General features: G+C 31.7%; 1 long non-coding RNA gene across 1 annotated transcript in view; it reads left to right on the plus strand.

Annotated features, from left to right (window-relative positions):
- Positions 1 to 1,666: 1,666 nt before the first annotated feature.
- Positions 1,667 to 14,501, plus strand: part of LOC106689227 (uncharacterized) — a 44,209-nt gene continuing 31,374 nt past the window's right edge. Inside the window, exons 1-2 of the long non-coding RNA XR_001344399.2 lie at positions 1,667 to 1,728; positions 3,222 to 3,333. This is a non-coding gene — a long non-coding RNA (uncharacterized lncRNA). The remainder of the gene's footprint in view (positions 1,729 to 3,221; positions 3,334 to 14,501) is intronic.

Consider the following 14,501-nt stretch of genomic DNA (forward strand, 5'->3'; position numbering starts at 1 on the left):
ATTAAATAAATATACTCAATTTTACCTCATTGATAAGTATATCCATTACTTTTTCGAAATTTTGTCATGTGGTCATTTAATTAAAATTCATAACAAACATTGTTTATCAATATTATTCACTATTGATACATTCATCTGTCCCTTTAGCTCAAATCAATATTAAGTTATACCAGGCATTATCTCTTTGGACATATCATTATGCATGTGTGCTATTCGTCTAGATCCCTATTAATATATCTACATTTAATAAATCTTTCTATTCAACTTGAATATTATGGTTTTGAATTGGAGAATTTTATTTTTTAAATTTTTTTCTGATTCCTTATGTCTCTACTTTTATGTCCAGCCTATTTATTAAAAAATATTAAGATCTTTCTATTGTAAATATGTTTCTATATATGAACTTAAACTAACAGCTACATTGGCACTGGACTTCATAGTCGAGTAAAAATATGTTTCCTTTCAAAATCTAAGATTATATATCTTCATAGATATAATTGTTACATATTAAAATTCCAGCAGTTTAATCCTTTAAATTTTAAGTAAGGTTCCAGTAATACTTTAGAAGACTATAACCTAAAAAAATATGGATTCTGCTTTGAAAAAATGTGCGTATTAGGCATGACCCCTAAAGATTAGTAAACTTTTTCCATTTTTTTTTCTTCAAATAGTTTTAAATTTAAATTCATTTATAGAAATTAGTTTACAATTACTTCTAAGTAGCCATATATATTGGTGAAACTAAACAATATATGAAAGACAGGATGTACCAACATGGGAATGACATAAAAAAGTACCCAAAGAAAAAAGCATTGGTACAACATGCCGTTCAAAATCATCATGATTTTGATTTTGAAAATGTCAAGGTCATTCACAAAGAAAATAATAATTTTAGAGGAAAAATATTAGAATCAATTTTTTTTTTTTTTAATATTTATTTATTGCTATTTACAACTGTACATTATAATACATTCAGTAAATCTGATCTAAGTTAAAGTTGGAGTGTTACAGGCGTGTAGATAAACTACCCATTGGTAGCACTCTAAGGACATTTTACATTAGCTGGTCCCGTGGCCATCTTCTTTTCAGGCGCCTCGGAGGATTGTCAGGAATGGAAGAGGATGCAAGGTTAGAAACTAGGGGGATTGAGTGATTAGGGAGTTTATAATAGAAGGAGTGATATCTGGTTCGGGCTAGATCGGTAACATAGGGAACAAACATTAAGGTCCTTATGTATGATTTTATTTTTGAAAAAGTAAGGAGAATCAATTTACACCTCAAAAAATATAAATTATACAGTAAATTTCAAATCAGATTCTAAAGGACTAAACCACCATAATTCTGAAATTTTGAGCAAAATAAATATATAATTATTATAAAAAAAAGTTGGTAAATAAATAAATGATCAAATCCTTCAATTTTACAGATGTTATATAATAAATATACACATATAAAAGCATAAAGGGTATATGTATGATAAAAAATACATACATAATAAAAATATAGTAATTATGGATTTAAGAAATGTTAAGTTATAAGCAAATGAATTAAAATCGAATGTTAATTAAATTGTATTAAATGTAAAAAAAAATAATATTAATGATAAGGTGATAACAGAGTCCTAACCTGTTGAAGGAAGGTTCTGTTATAAATGATGGTTACAAGTGAAAAAGTGAAGATAATTTGTGTAAAAAAGTTTTTAAATTTAGGATATAAAAAGTTATATAAGTAAGTAATCAATTTTAAAACAATTTTTGAAGTTGTTATGATGTTATTTTAATATTTAATTTATTTTAAAGATGTGACATGGGCAATTAGCCTGCAAATAAGATTTAAAAAAACAAGACTTCAATATTTAAGGTATAGCCAAAGATATCAATATGCAGTTAAGAAAATAATGTAATTAATATAGAAAAAAAAAAAATTATAGGTCGTCTCCTGAAAATGGCCTGAGGGCCGAAACGCTGGAGAGCTATTGAGAATAAAAGTCGAGAGTAATTTGGATCAAAACTGTGAATGTTAATAATGATATAACCCACTCTCAAACAATAATTATAATTAATCATTAATCTAATTACTTCTAAGTTAATTTGAAATTTTATTGGTCCAGAAAGGAAACCATGGTTGTTTATATCTTTGAAACCAGTAATGTTTTGTCTGAAATAAAAATCCTTGACTTCATACACAACTGGTCCCTAATTATGACCCAATCGCTATATGAGGGCAAAAGGCGAAGGGATGATAATTGCTCAATTATTTGAAAACCACAAAAGCTGGGAAATTTAAGATTAGAGAACTGACTTCAAACTGTGTATATTAGGTTAAATCAATCAAATTGGTTATTTATACTTAACATTATTTATAAACGCAATTTAGAGAGCTCAATTTTCCTAAAATGTTTAGAAAAAGAGCAATTTCCTAGGAAATATTCTCCAACGCATCTGAAAGTTGGTAAATCTGGTCAAAACGATACGAAATTTTACATTTTTGTTTAACCAGATTCCAACATGCAATATTCACCGAAATGTTGAAAAGTGACCGAATACTATGATGACGCGTTGATCATGATGTGTCTTGAACTTCTTATAAGAAGTTTCGTGTCTCGGTTTTATTCTAATAAGAAAATAAAGCTATTAAATAAATTATTCATAAGATTGGTACCTCGTTACAAAACTAAGCCATTATGCATTCAATCAACAAGAGATCTTTATGAATACGTAGATCATGACTGGTATTGAATTAAAATATCAGGGCTAACAGTATGAACGGAAAATAGCTCACCGTGCTATCTAGGCCCTGTTAATTATATCAGATACAGGAGGCACTGGAGCAGTTGGGCAATCCATTGGGTTTAATCCCCAGCCCGAGAAGGACGAAGATAAAAAAAACCAACAACGGTTCCAGACCGAAAAAAAAAATATATAGGAAAAAAAATATTAATTGCTAACAACTAGGTCAGGCCTACAGAACAACTGCCTACTGCCTCGCTTAAGAATTGGTGACTTGCAGGTCTTCTCCTACTAACTTCCAATGATCCCTCTTCATATCGTTATTTAATTTATTTTATTTTTTTCATTTATATTAAATATCTGTACGTCAGAATCAGACGAACTTAATTACAAATATAACTATTTTCAGGTTATTACATCACTGTATGTAGAATTTAATTTCACATTAAGCCATAAAAGGCCGTTGATAAATCGCCTTTTGTATTTTTTAAGGGATGGAAGAATGTAAGTCCTAACGATGATTGAGCAGTTTTTCTATTTCCAACATTTGTAGACGTAATAGTTGGCCTAATGTTCCAAGTTACAGATATGTTATGCACTCAAGGTATAAGTATTTATAGTTAAAAATAATTAAAATGTTAATAAATATTAAAAGCTATAAGACTAGGGTTAGTATTCGTAATAACAGATAACCTCACATTTGAGGCTATTTTGTTTATATGAGGAATAATATATTTTAATTCAATTTATAGTAAACAGCTTTAATAGGTCACATTATATTACATTAAGTTATAAATGAGGTAAAATACTAGTTTAATCAATTATTCCTAGTAGGCCGATTGAAGATACAATATAGACATGCTAATAAATATACCCCTAATTATTTATGTTAATTAGTATTATTGTGGCTTCTATTTTTTAAATAAATTTTTGTTATGTTTCAAAAGTAAATATTAGATGTAATGATAGTAAATAATTGAAAAATCATGCTATAACTAACCAAAATATAAACCATTGAAGGCAAAAGTAGTGTAAGCCATTCTGTTCTAAAACTAAATAATAATAGTAATTAATTAACGAGTGTATTGATATTATATACTTTTAAATAGTTGAATATAAGGTAGTATAACTATATCTAACAGATAAAGCTGTTATACCAAAAATCTTATACAATTTCCGCTAAGTGTTTAAAATCTCAGATTGTCCATTCTGTGGCTCAAATCTATGAATATTTAATTTTTTTTCGACATTTATGGAACTAGACATAAACATTACGTGTACGGGCATTATTTATTAACAAGATCCGTATTAATAAATTACGTTATGCAGCCATAGTGTTATAAAATAAAGTACCTGATGTTATTCCTTATAGATTTTTCAATCAGCCCTTAAGTGACCTCTGCGAGCCCAGATCCAGCGGATTGGGTTCTCTCCACTTCTCAGACGGATTTAGATTGTATGTATCCAGAGCATCCGAAAATTTTCTGCATCCATTTTCACTTAAAAACTCTACACAATCTGGGTATGTCAGTTCCATTTATATGGGTTTCAAGCCACGTAGGAATCGCAGGGAATGAACTAGCCGATCACGCTGCAAGAGAAGCATTCGCGCTTCCGGGACGCGGTAAAGCAATTTTTACTCTGAGATGAGTAGGCCTCTCGTAAAGGAAGTCAAAGATAAATGACAATCTTTGTGGAACGAAAGCCCAATGAATAAATTAAAAATTATTAAAAAGGATCTCAAGCCCTGGGGTACTCCAGTCGCAAATGCCGTAGAGAGGAAGTTGTACTGACCAGGCTGAGAATAGGTCACACGAGGCTCACCTACTCCTATCTTATTTCAAAAAGAAACGCCTCCGAACTGCCAGTATTGCAACAACAATCTAACAATAAGCCATATTTTCCAACGATGCCAATATTTCACACCACACCTCAATAGCTAAGGACTAAACCAAGATATCTCAAAAACCCTTGGAGACGATGATAAAGCAATAAAATTGGTGTTTCAGTTTTTAAAATCACAAAATTTACTGACAAAAATATACCTTGGTCGGAAGGAAAAAAAAAATAAGATAATAAATAATCAAATTAAAAAATAAATAAAATTTAACGATTATTAGCAAAATTAAATAAAATATAAGTGGCGTTGATGACCAATGAAGTTTGGCGCCACTAAACAAAAACAAACAAACTTTTCCGACGGCGAGACTGCATAGCACTGAAAAAGTAAAAGATTGAAATCATTAAAAAAAATGTATAATAGATAGTTTCTTTAAGGTATAAAAAACATTATATATGTACCACTGCCTAATTGCTTATTCTGTTATTGTTACTTAAATTAAAACTTACATTTACCAATTATTTTAATGAAATTGCATTATAAAGTTGCAGAGGTTCGAGTGACGTTTACATTTGATATTGCCGATCATAACATCAAAAAATAATAAATTAGCATATTGTGTCATTAATCTGAATAAATAAGAAGATGTGAAGCAATAGCCGCCAAATCAATCCTGAGATACAGTTGTGTTTGGAGGCAGGAGCCGGCCCAGTTCAAAGGATTTCTAATTAACGATTTGACAAGCATTGACAGCCTATTGGGTAATGTCGGTCTTACAACTTCTCAGTCCGGCAAATTGAATGTTCCTCTCTGGTTCAAACGTTCCGCTCTTTATGCTTATTTTCTACTGTCGACAATTAATATTTATTTATACCTCACTGGTATATTGTAAGGGCATGTAAAAGACATTAAATTAAACAATTAAATAGGTATAAACGACGACATATGTGTGTCTCTGTTGGAATTCCGATTTTATCCGAGATATATGCGTTTATCTGCAAGTGCATCTGAAGCCAGCAGACGCTGAGAATTACGGAGCGGCAGAGCTAAAGAAGCCGTGTGAGGTCTGATACTTAATTTAAATTATAGAAAAACTTAATATATTAATGAACATAGTTTTCGTCCACGTTTCTTCTAATTCTTCAGTCTGATGAGTCTTCTTAAATGCTTTTCGTCATAAAATGATTTTAAAATAGCCACTACATTTTATTTTATTTCAGAATAATATTAGGTTTGATGAAGTCTTCCTCAGGGATAAAAGGGGAGAGGGATTAAGATGACAGGCTGCAGAAACCGAAGCCCTTCCCTCGGCGAGGACGTTGACCAAAGGGACAGTGCTTTGCCACCTCCCGGGTCTTGGTGGAGGGGCGACCTCTCCAAACAGCGGGTAAGCACATGCCTTCAGCCTAATAAAAAACTCGATGTGCCTATGGCCTCTAACCCCAGCACAGAGGGGAGCTGGAGCTCATCATGGATAGCACTGTTCCTGGCTCTTTGGAGTGAAGTTTCTCGGACTATTCGCCAAAGGAGGGAATCCTGGAAACTCTGCTGCTTTTTCAACGTGGTCTTGAAGAGGTGTCGCAGGAGCGGGGCACCGTAGAGCAGAGTTGGGCGATGATTGCCTTAGAAATCTTCAATTTGAGCCGAAGTGAGACCTGCTGTGAAGTGAGCAGGTGGTAGAGCATGTAGGACTTCAACCGGGCCAGTTTGAATCTCTCCCCGACGTGACTGGAGAAGGGTAAGATGCCTGTCAAGTGTCACGCCGAGGTAGGGGATGGTGTTCGAGATCCTTCGGCTTTCGCCGTCCACTATGAACCACCGGGGGAGTCTGCCTCTCTTGCCCTTCAGAAAGGACATGACTATGGCATCCGTCTTCGCAGGGTTCACCATGATGCCGTCCCTCTTGAATGCAGTTACAATGGTAGCAGAAGCATTTTCGGCTTGTTTCAGGGCTACCTTCGGACTTATGCTGGAGGCGTAGATCCCGATATCATCTGCATAGGCTGCTACCTCTGTGTGCTTATTTATTAATTATTAATTCTTTTTTTATTTTCGCATTTATTAATATTCTTGAAAAAATGGGAGGTAAAGATAAAAAAAATTTTTTTTTTTTCTTGATACCCAGTTACCGAAGGGCTAATACAACCTTTGTATTTGTATAAGAAATGATAAAAATTTATGTCAACAAAATCGAAAATTTTACTAGCATTTTACGTTAAACATCAAGGAACAAATTTGGTTTCGTATCTGTCGGTCTGTAGTCAACTTTGATTCGGACATAATAGATCGAAACATTAATCCAACTTCGATGAAATTTCCAGTACTTGTTTGATATCATTCAGGTTTCATCCTCTACTTTCGTGGAACGTATTTTTTCAACACACCTATGTTGAGAAAATGACTCATTCGATTTAGGCTAAATGAAGAAGTAAGTTCGAGGTATCAATTTCAATTCTGGTATCAATTTTAAATATTTTATTAAATGGAATAAATAATAATGATGATAAAAATAATTTATGTGCATCACAAATAAAAATAAATATATAGAGAAATTAAATACTAGCAAAACAATAAAACAAAAAAGGCAAAACAAATTAAAGTTAAGCAAAATAAATCATGTTTAACTCGTAAAAATACTTCCTCAACATTTAAAGCATCACATTTTATCGATTAAAAAATTATTTATTATCTTATACCCATTATTCTCCATGTAACTTTTATTTGATTTGTGAGTCCCCGAGTGTATTTCAGAACCATTGTTGTCTTTTAATTATTTCGGTTGGTAAAACAATATTTTTAAAATTTGATAAAATACAAAAGTAATTGTAAGAAAATTTTATTTAAATTTCACTTATATATTGAAAAGTGAAGAGTTCCGATCGAGCAAATTTTGAATTTGAGTTTTCGACGGGACGTTTTGGGATTCCTTGAGTATGAATACCCAAGTCTCGTAAAATGGTGGGCGTGTGTGTGAATAGTCCTGTTCAAAAAAGAAAACTCGTATGAAACTGAAATTATAAACTATAATCATAAAATATTAATTACCCCGTTTAGTTCCGGAAGAAAAAGAGATGCCTGTGCGAATAAAACCGACTGAACATTAACAAAAACAATATTTATATATTTCAAAAAGCAGTCTATTAAGAACGAAATAGAGATTAAAATAATTACACTATTTTTCTATATTTATTGAAAGTTATTTAAATAATAAATGTATAAGTGATCATAAAGAAAATAAAAATTTAGTTCTCTTTATATGTATTTACAAATACGAAAATTCATCTTCACATCATAATTTTATATAGACCATTTATTAAAAAGTATATACATTGCATTTCTAATATATTTTGTAACTGCAATAACAAAATTGATGCTTTTCGAACCGTTACTGCCACGAAATGTACGGCTCAACGATCAAGGAAGCATTTACTGTTCCCCACGATTTAGTGTTTATTTTTTGTGTAGTGAAGGCGTATTTGGTTGAGCTCAAGAGGATTAAGCTTATCTACAAACGATAAGTCATATTTTCATTTATGTTTAAGTTGTTGTGGAAAAACAATTTTTTGTTAGTGTTGATGTTAATTCTCTCGTAATGAAATTAGACCATTTATAACGTATAAATTTATTTTTGGATAGAGTTTTCTCGAGATGTGAATAGTAAAGAGCTTCAAGATGTGGCCCTATATATCGGACCAACCTACTTGCAACAATTGTGTGTCTGTTTGAGAAGTCGGATATGCAAGGCTACTACGGATGTGGAGGGTTTCACGCCGGTTTCCAATCTCATTGCGCTTTTTAAATATTGACCGATTAAACTATCAATATGTCTCCTCTTGGAAGGATTGCCTTTTTTTTTTTTCTTTTTTTTTTCACTTTTCTCTAGTGCAGCAAAGGCCTATATACCGGCCTCCGGCAATACAAGAGTTAGGAATGATATGTCTATACATCATCGATATCATAGGGTTATATCCATGGGATGTTACAGCAAATTCTTCAATAAAATCGGTATACTGGAATTGTACAGTAATCGGTATAATCGATTTTACTCATTTCTTCTTTCAATTTTCTCCAAAACGGCTTTTGACGATTTTGATTAAATTGGTTATTCAGTGGGCAATAGAGTAATGATTAATAACAGGTCGTTGTTATTCTCATTGATTTTATTTCCTTCTAAGATGGTAAGTGAAAGTTGTGTGATGCGCGCACCGATCTTTTTACTTATACTTTTCTCCAGATCCATATGAGATATTCTTTTAGACCTATAAGATCTTCTGCACACTACGGCTGACAGACCCTGAGGAAGGAATCTGGGACCGTAGCCCGACGAAGAGTATAGTCGTGATCAGAGTGACCTTTAGCCCAGCTGATTGATCGCAGGCAGAACATGAGGCCCTAATGACCGCTCACAAGTCGCAGAATATTATTGACGTCGTGGCGGTCATCCCCTCGGTAATCGGCTATCAAGGGCTCTCTTCATTACGACGTTTATGCTCTTGAGAAAGTTATACTCTAACGATCACTTCATTCTTTTACCTCCCAGACTGTTCCGTCTGTCTGAGGTACTGAGTTCTCCCAGGAGAGAGAATCATTCAAAGTAGACAGTAAGTGCAAGAAGATGTAACATTAATATGATATATCAATTTACATCTGATACAATTATTGTGAAATAAAATTCCGTAAATAATTGTAAGAGATTTTAGGAATTCTTTCTGAGGAACTAATTCTCCTGAGGCTATATCTCTTCCTTATAAATCAGCCATTTGAATATCTTAGCCCAGATGTTACATTATTGTGAATTCTTTGCTCCAGAACCTTGCGCTAAGGACTGCCAACCATTTCAGGTATCTGCTGAAAATGGCGAGGTTACGACAGGTGGTTCCTCACGATTTATCCTAACTAGCACCTTTTTTCTTTTTTGCAAAATAGATCTGTTTTGAAAGAAACATGGTTTCGTTTTTTAATTTAATTGAAGGTCACTTGTATGTAAAACAATTCGTTACGAATAATAATTTACTCAATTACGTAATCAACTAAAAAACATCTTTACATTATTATAAGAAATTGGGAAAACCCAACAACTTAGAATCGTCATTTTCGTTGAATTAGTTTTTATTAAATATTAAAAACTGCATATGCATTATATTATTATTTCCTTTGAATTAATATCTTCTTGTTCCAATTTTTGTCATTTATGTATTTCATTTTCTAGTTTTCCTGAAACTATTAAAGAAAATTAAATTCACTTACATTTTCAGTAATGATAACTAAGCCATTATATTAATTTCATAGTAAAATTATTACATCATTGACAGGCACAATTATATTTGTATATTACCACCTTACACGATAAACCTGCTGCTAAGCAAACACCTTTCAGCCAATATAAAAATAAAATAAATAAATTACTTGCTAATTTGATTTTTTAAATTTCAATAAGCCAATGATTGTTTTAGGAGACATATAGGAGAGTTATGAAGAGACTTTTAGAAAGAGCGTCAAATTGAGACGCATAAATGTCAAAATCTGATAATCATGGCATATTTGATCACATTTATAATATCTAGAAACACCTTAAAGTTAATCATTCGGGACAGTTACCCCATCCCTCCTTCCTGCGAGATGGCAGGGTAGGAAAGGCCCCAAAAACCCAATCAACTTCACCCTACCTTAAGTACCTTCTTCTCTTGTACCTCCTTCCCCTCCCCTACTATTTTTCGACTCCTGTCTATTAATTATTATTGTTATTTATCTATTATTTTTCTCCTTTAATTATTATTATTTTTTCAAACATCACGCAGAGGCCCCTCACATTCAAAGATTTAAATAAAGTTCTCTCAGAATGGTCTTACCAAAACTTTAGATGAATATTTCACTGGACTCTTAAGTACCAATGGTAGAAAAAGGTTGTATTAAATTTGATTAATGTTTCTCTCACGTAATACAATGTATTAATTCATGTTCTGTCATGCTATTTTAGAGGGATCGGTGAAAAAAAAAAAGATAAAGATAATAACACTCAAATACAAACCAATACAGCTGATATTTTTAAGCCATAAGCATCGTAACATGCATAACACATAAACACGGAATTTTTAAAATTATAATTTCCACCTCTATAAATAAAGGACGCTACGAATCGGCCTCTCTTAGCGGGACTCTCAATGAGACAACTGTCATTTTGAACTTGTCTATATGGTAAAAGGGTAATTGAAGAGCCTATCTTATTAATAGAAAAGCCAAGATTCCTAGAGTTCTTAGTTATACACGTTACTCTTTACATTCAATAACCTCCTCACCCCTTAAAAAAAAATATATGTTTTTATAATAACAGCGTCCATAGAATTGCTGACAAGTTATGTAGTTCATAAATAAATCAGTTGCAGGAACATGTTTATGTAAATTTTTATATTTTCATGGTTTTCCTCTCACCTGATCTTCACTTTTAGATTCAGAACAAATCTTCGTGAACACGGGCAATACAATGCTCCAATTTTTGATACACGTTTATTGTTGAGGTGATGATGTTGAAATGAAGGCACCATTTATTTTTGTAAATCATGCGATTTCCGCTTGCCGTTTCCTTTTCCGTTATGGTCATTGTTTAATGTTACGGATTAAAAACATCGTTTCATAAACAATTGGTATCATACAAAAAAATTAAATTATATTTGAATTTATGTAATTTTATACGTAAAATAAAAATATTTCAAAATTTCATTGCTGGTAGCTCTCCCAAAAAATGTATTTTATATAGAAATATGTTTATGCACTCCCCGAAATATCCGCTGGTTTATCAGTAATATAAATAGCATTTGATGAAAAATATAGTTAATGATTATTTCATTTCTAATTTTATTTTTAAGTAATTTGAAATTAAAATAAATTATGAATGTTAATCATATACATTCATAATTTATTTTAATTTCAAATTACTTAAAAATAAAATTAGTAAAGAGATAATCATGAACTATTTTTTTCATCAAATGCTATTTATATTACTGATAAACCAGCGGATATTTCGGGAAGTGCTTAAAAATATTTCTGTATAAAATACATTTTTTGGGAGAGCTACCGGCAATTAAATTTTGAAATTTTTTTTTACGTATTAAATTAAATAAATTATTTACTTCTAATTATCTTACTACCGGGTCTAACCTTATATACTTGGTAATTCCTAAATCCATTTTTTCCAATTTCATTTATTATTTTGTACTTATAACAATATTTGCATATTATATGTGTATTATAATATACATTAACAACTTGATTACCACCGAAAGGGTTCACTAAGTCTATGTCCGAGAGATCGTGACAAAAAATGGACAATATCTGCAGAAAATGTTGATAGTTTTGAATTTTTTTAATGCTGAAGAAATGAGAGTCTGTCAGTAAGGGCATGGCACTTGCGAAAATAGTGTTTGTTTCGAAGATACGAAAAATTCATTTTTGAATTTTATTTTAAGTTAAAAAAAATTGTGGTATTTCTGAAAATAGTTTAGTTTTTACCTTTACTATGCAAGGGTGCAGTAAATGTCATTACAGTAATACTGAAGTATATAAGATGCACACTCTCTTAATTTTAGAAAAAACAAATATTTTCCCTCAGAGCGGCCATAACAACTGACAACACTAAAAAACTTGATAGAAAATCTTATAAAGTAGAGTAAATGAGTAGAGAAAATATGAGCCCTAATAGAACTGCTTACTACTGTACCCGAGATACATTTTTTTAAAAAGAAACATTTCATAACGAAAATTTAGTAGTTGAATTGATTTTCATTTTTGACGTTGAGATTTGTGTTAGCACTCAAATTAAAACTAGTTGAATGTACAATAAAGTAGTGCATACAGTTTATCTTAATAGGAGTAGTAGTTTTCATGATATTTGTCAAAATGTTAATTTCTTGATAATTTGAAGAAATCTGTGGTTTATGAAATACTTTAACTACTAGATATGTTAGGACTTATATTTTAGAGAATTTACTGTATTTTAAATCATGTTCTATACAGGTTTTTGTGATGTGGATAGATTCCAGGACGTAGCCCAGGGATCAAAACTAGAAGGGGGAGGCAAGCCATAGGCGTTCAGGTTGGGACATTTAAGCACGAAAAAGGTGAATGAAAGAAAAATTTTGAAAAAATTATAGACAATTATAGCAGTGCTTTATTAGATATTACAATTATTTTCCTGAAAAAAATTAATTTTTTATTAAATTATTTTCACTTCTGAGGGGAGAAAAGGTGCAGTTGCCTGTTTTATTGGGTAAACAGAAATTACTACAATAGGAATTAGAAATTAATATTAGAATTATTAGAATAAGAACTATACTACAATAGGAATTAGAAATTACTATTAATTATTAGAATAAGAAATTACTACAATTCTGTTTCCCCAAAACTAGAATGGGGAGGCAAGCAATAGGCGTTCAGGTTGTGACATTTCAGCAGGAAAAAGGTGAATGAAAGAAAAATTTTGAAAAAATAATAGACAATTATAGCAGTGCTTTATTAGTTATTACAATTATTTTCCTGAAAATTTTTTTTTTTTTTTTAAATTATTTTCACTTCTGAGGGGAGAAAAGGGGCGGTTGCCTGTTTTATTGGGTAAACAGAAATTCCTATTGTAGTCAAGTGATTTATGTCAAAGATTTAAAAACAGCCTCTAACGCAGCTATGAGATTATTTGATAAGGAACCACACAAATGTTTTATGAATGTATTGATAGCCGCTAGTCAATATTACCGAGATTTTCAATAGCATAAGCTATCGAAATATTGCCAACTCTTTTGTGATCAAGATATATTGTTTTACTTACTTAGGTTAAATAATTTTTAAATTTAATGTTTTATTACGTTGAAAGGTTGCTGACGCACTGGCTGCAGGACTGGCAGGCGGATCGGGCTACCAAATGCCGAAACCGGGCGAGCTGTGGACATATGGCACGGGCTAAAACAAATTGTTTTTAATTAAAAGCGGGCCACTAATGACCTTCTGCATCTGCTCCTCTAATCGATTTCTGTCGGTGTGTGTGGTCACCTGTCCTCTTCCTAATGCTCCTCTTACTCATCTCCCGAATTGGTTCAGCCCTAACATTTGTTACGTATATTGTGGCTGTATCGTTGGCAAGTGATCAAAAGTATGGTTACATGTGTTAGCGTTTTAAAAAACTGCGGGGACCCTGACCAAAGCCTTATTTAATTTTTTATCTGAAAAATAAGTTTAGTCACAACTATATTTGTCATATAAATTCAGCAAAAGAAATAAAATATACAATAGATTCATATATAATACATATATTATTTATAAAATTGCATACGAGCACCTTTTTTTATGAATTATGAGGAGGAAATACAAGCGAGTCTTTTAAAAGATCATCTTGAAAAAAACGTTTAAAACAGAAATTGATAATCTTTACCTCCAGCAGTGCGTTTCTGAGTTATATTCCTGTATGACACATGTTCTTCTAACATGAAATACATAATACGATATGTTAATTCTTTAATCATGGGTAAATAATGTGTTAGAAAATAGTTAGATTCAGCGTGTGCGGAAGTTTTTTACTGTTGATTTTTGGTGTTCGAAGCAATATGTCTATAAATGGGCCGATCATCCAATTTATTAGTTATTAAATTATTAAAACTATTATTATCATAACTAGTAACTTATGCAGCAACTCTCGGTCTGACCACTTAACAAATTAACCCCTTCTGTTGAGGTTCTTTAACTTTTATGTGCAGATCAGTGCCATAGCGATTAGTAGAGGTTGGATGGATAACCGTAAAGTCATACATTAGGTGTGAATAACTATTTTCTTTGAATTTGTACAGGAGTTATTATATACTTTGGCAAAATTTTTGAAAATTCATTAATCGTCATTAAAAAAGCAACCTCGCTTGCAAAGTTTCACTGATAGCATACATCAAAAACGTTGA

The sequence above is a fragment of the Halyomorpha halys genome, unplaced genomic scaffold (assembly GCF_000696795.3).
Source record: "Halyomorpha halys isolate HHAL.00 unplaced genomic scaffold, Hhal_1.1 Scaffold1307.1, whole genome shotgun sequence".
Taxonomy (NCBI): domain Eukaryota; kingdom Metazoa; phylum Arthropoda; class Insecta; order Hemiptera; family Pentatomidae; genus Halyomorpha; species Halyomorpha halys.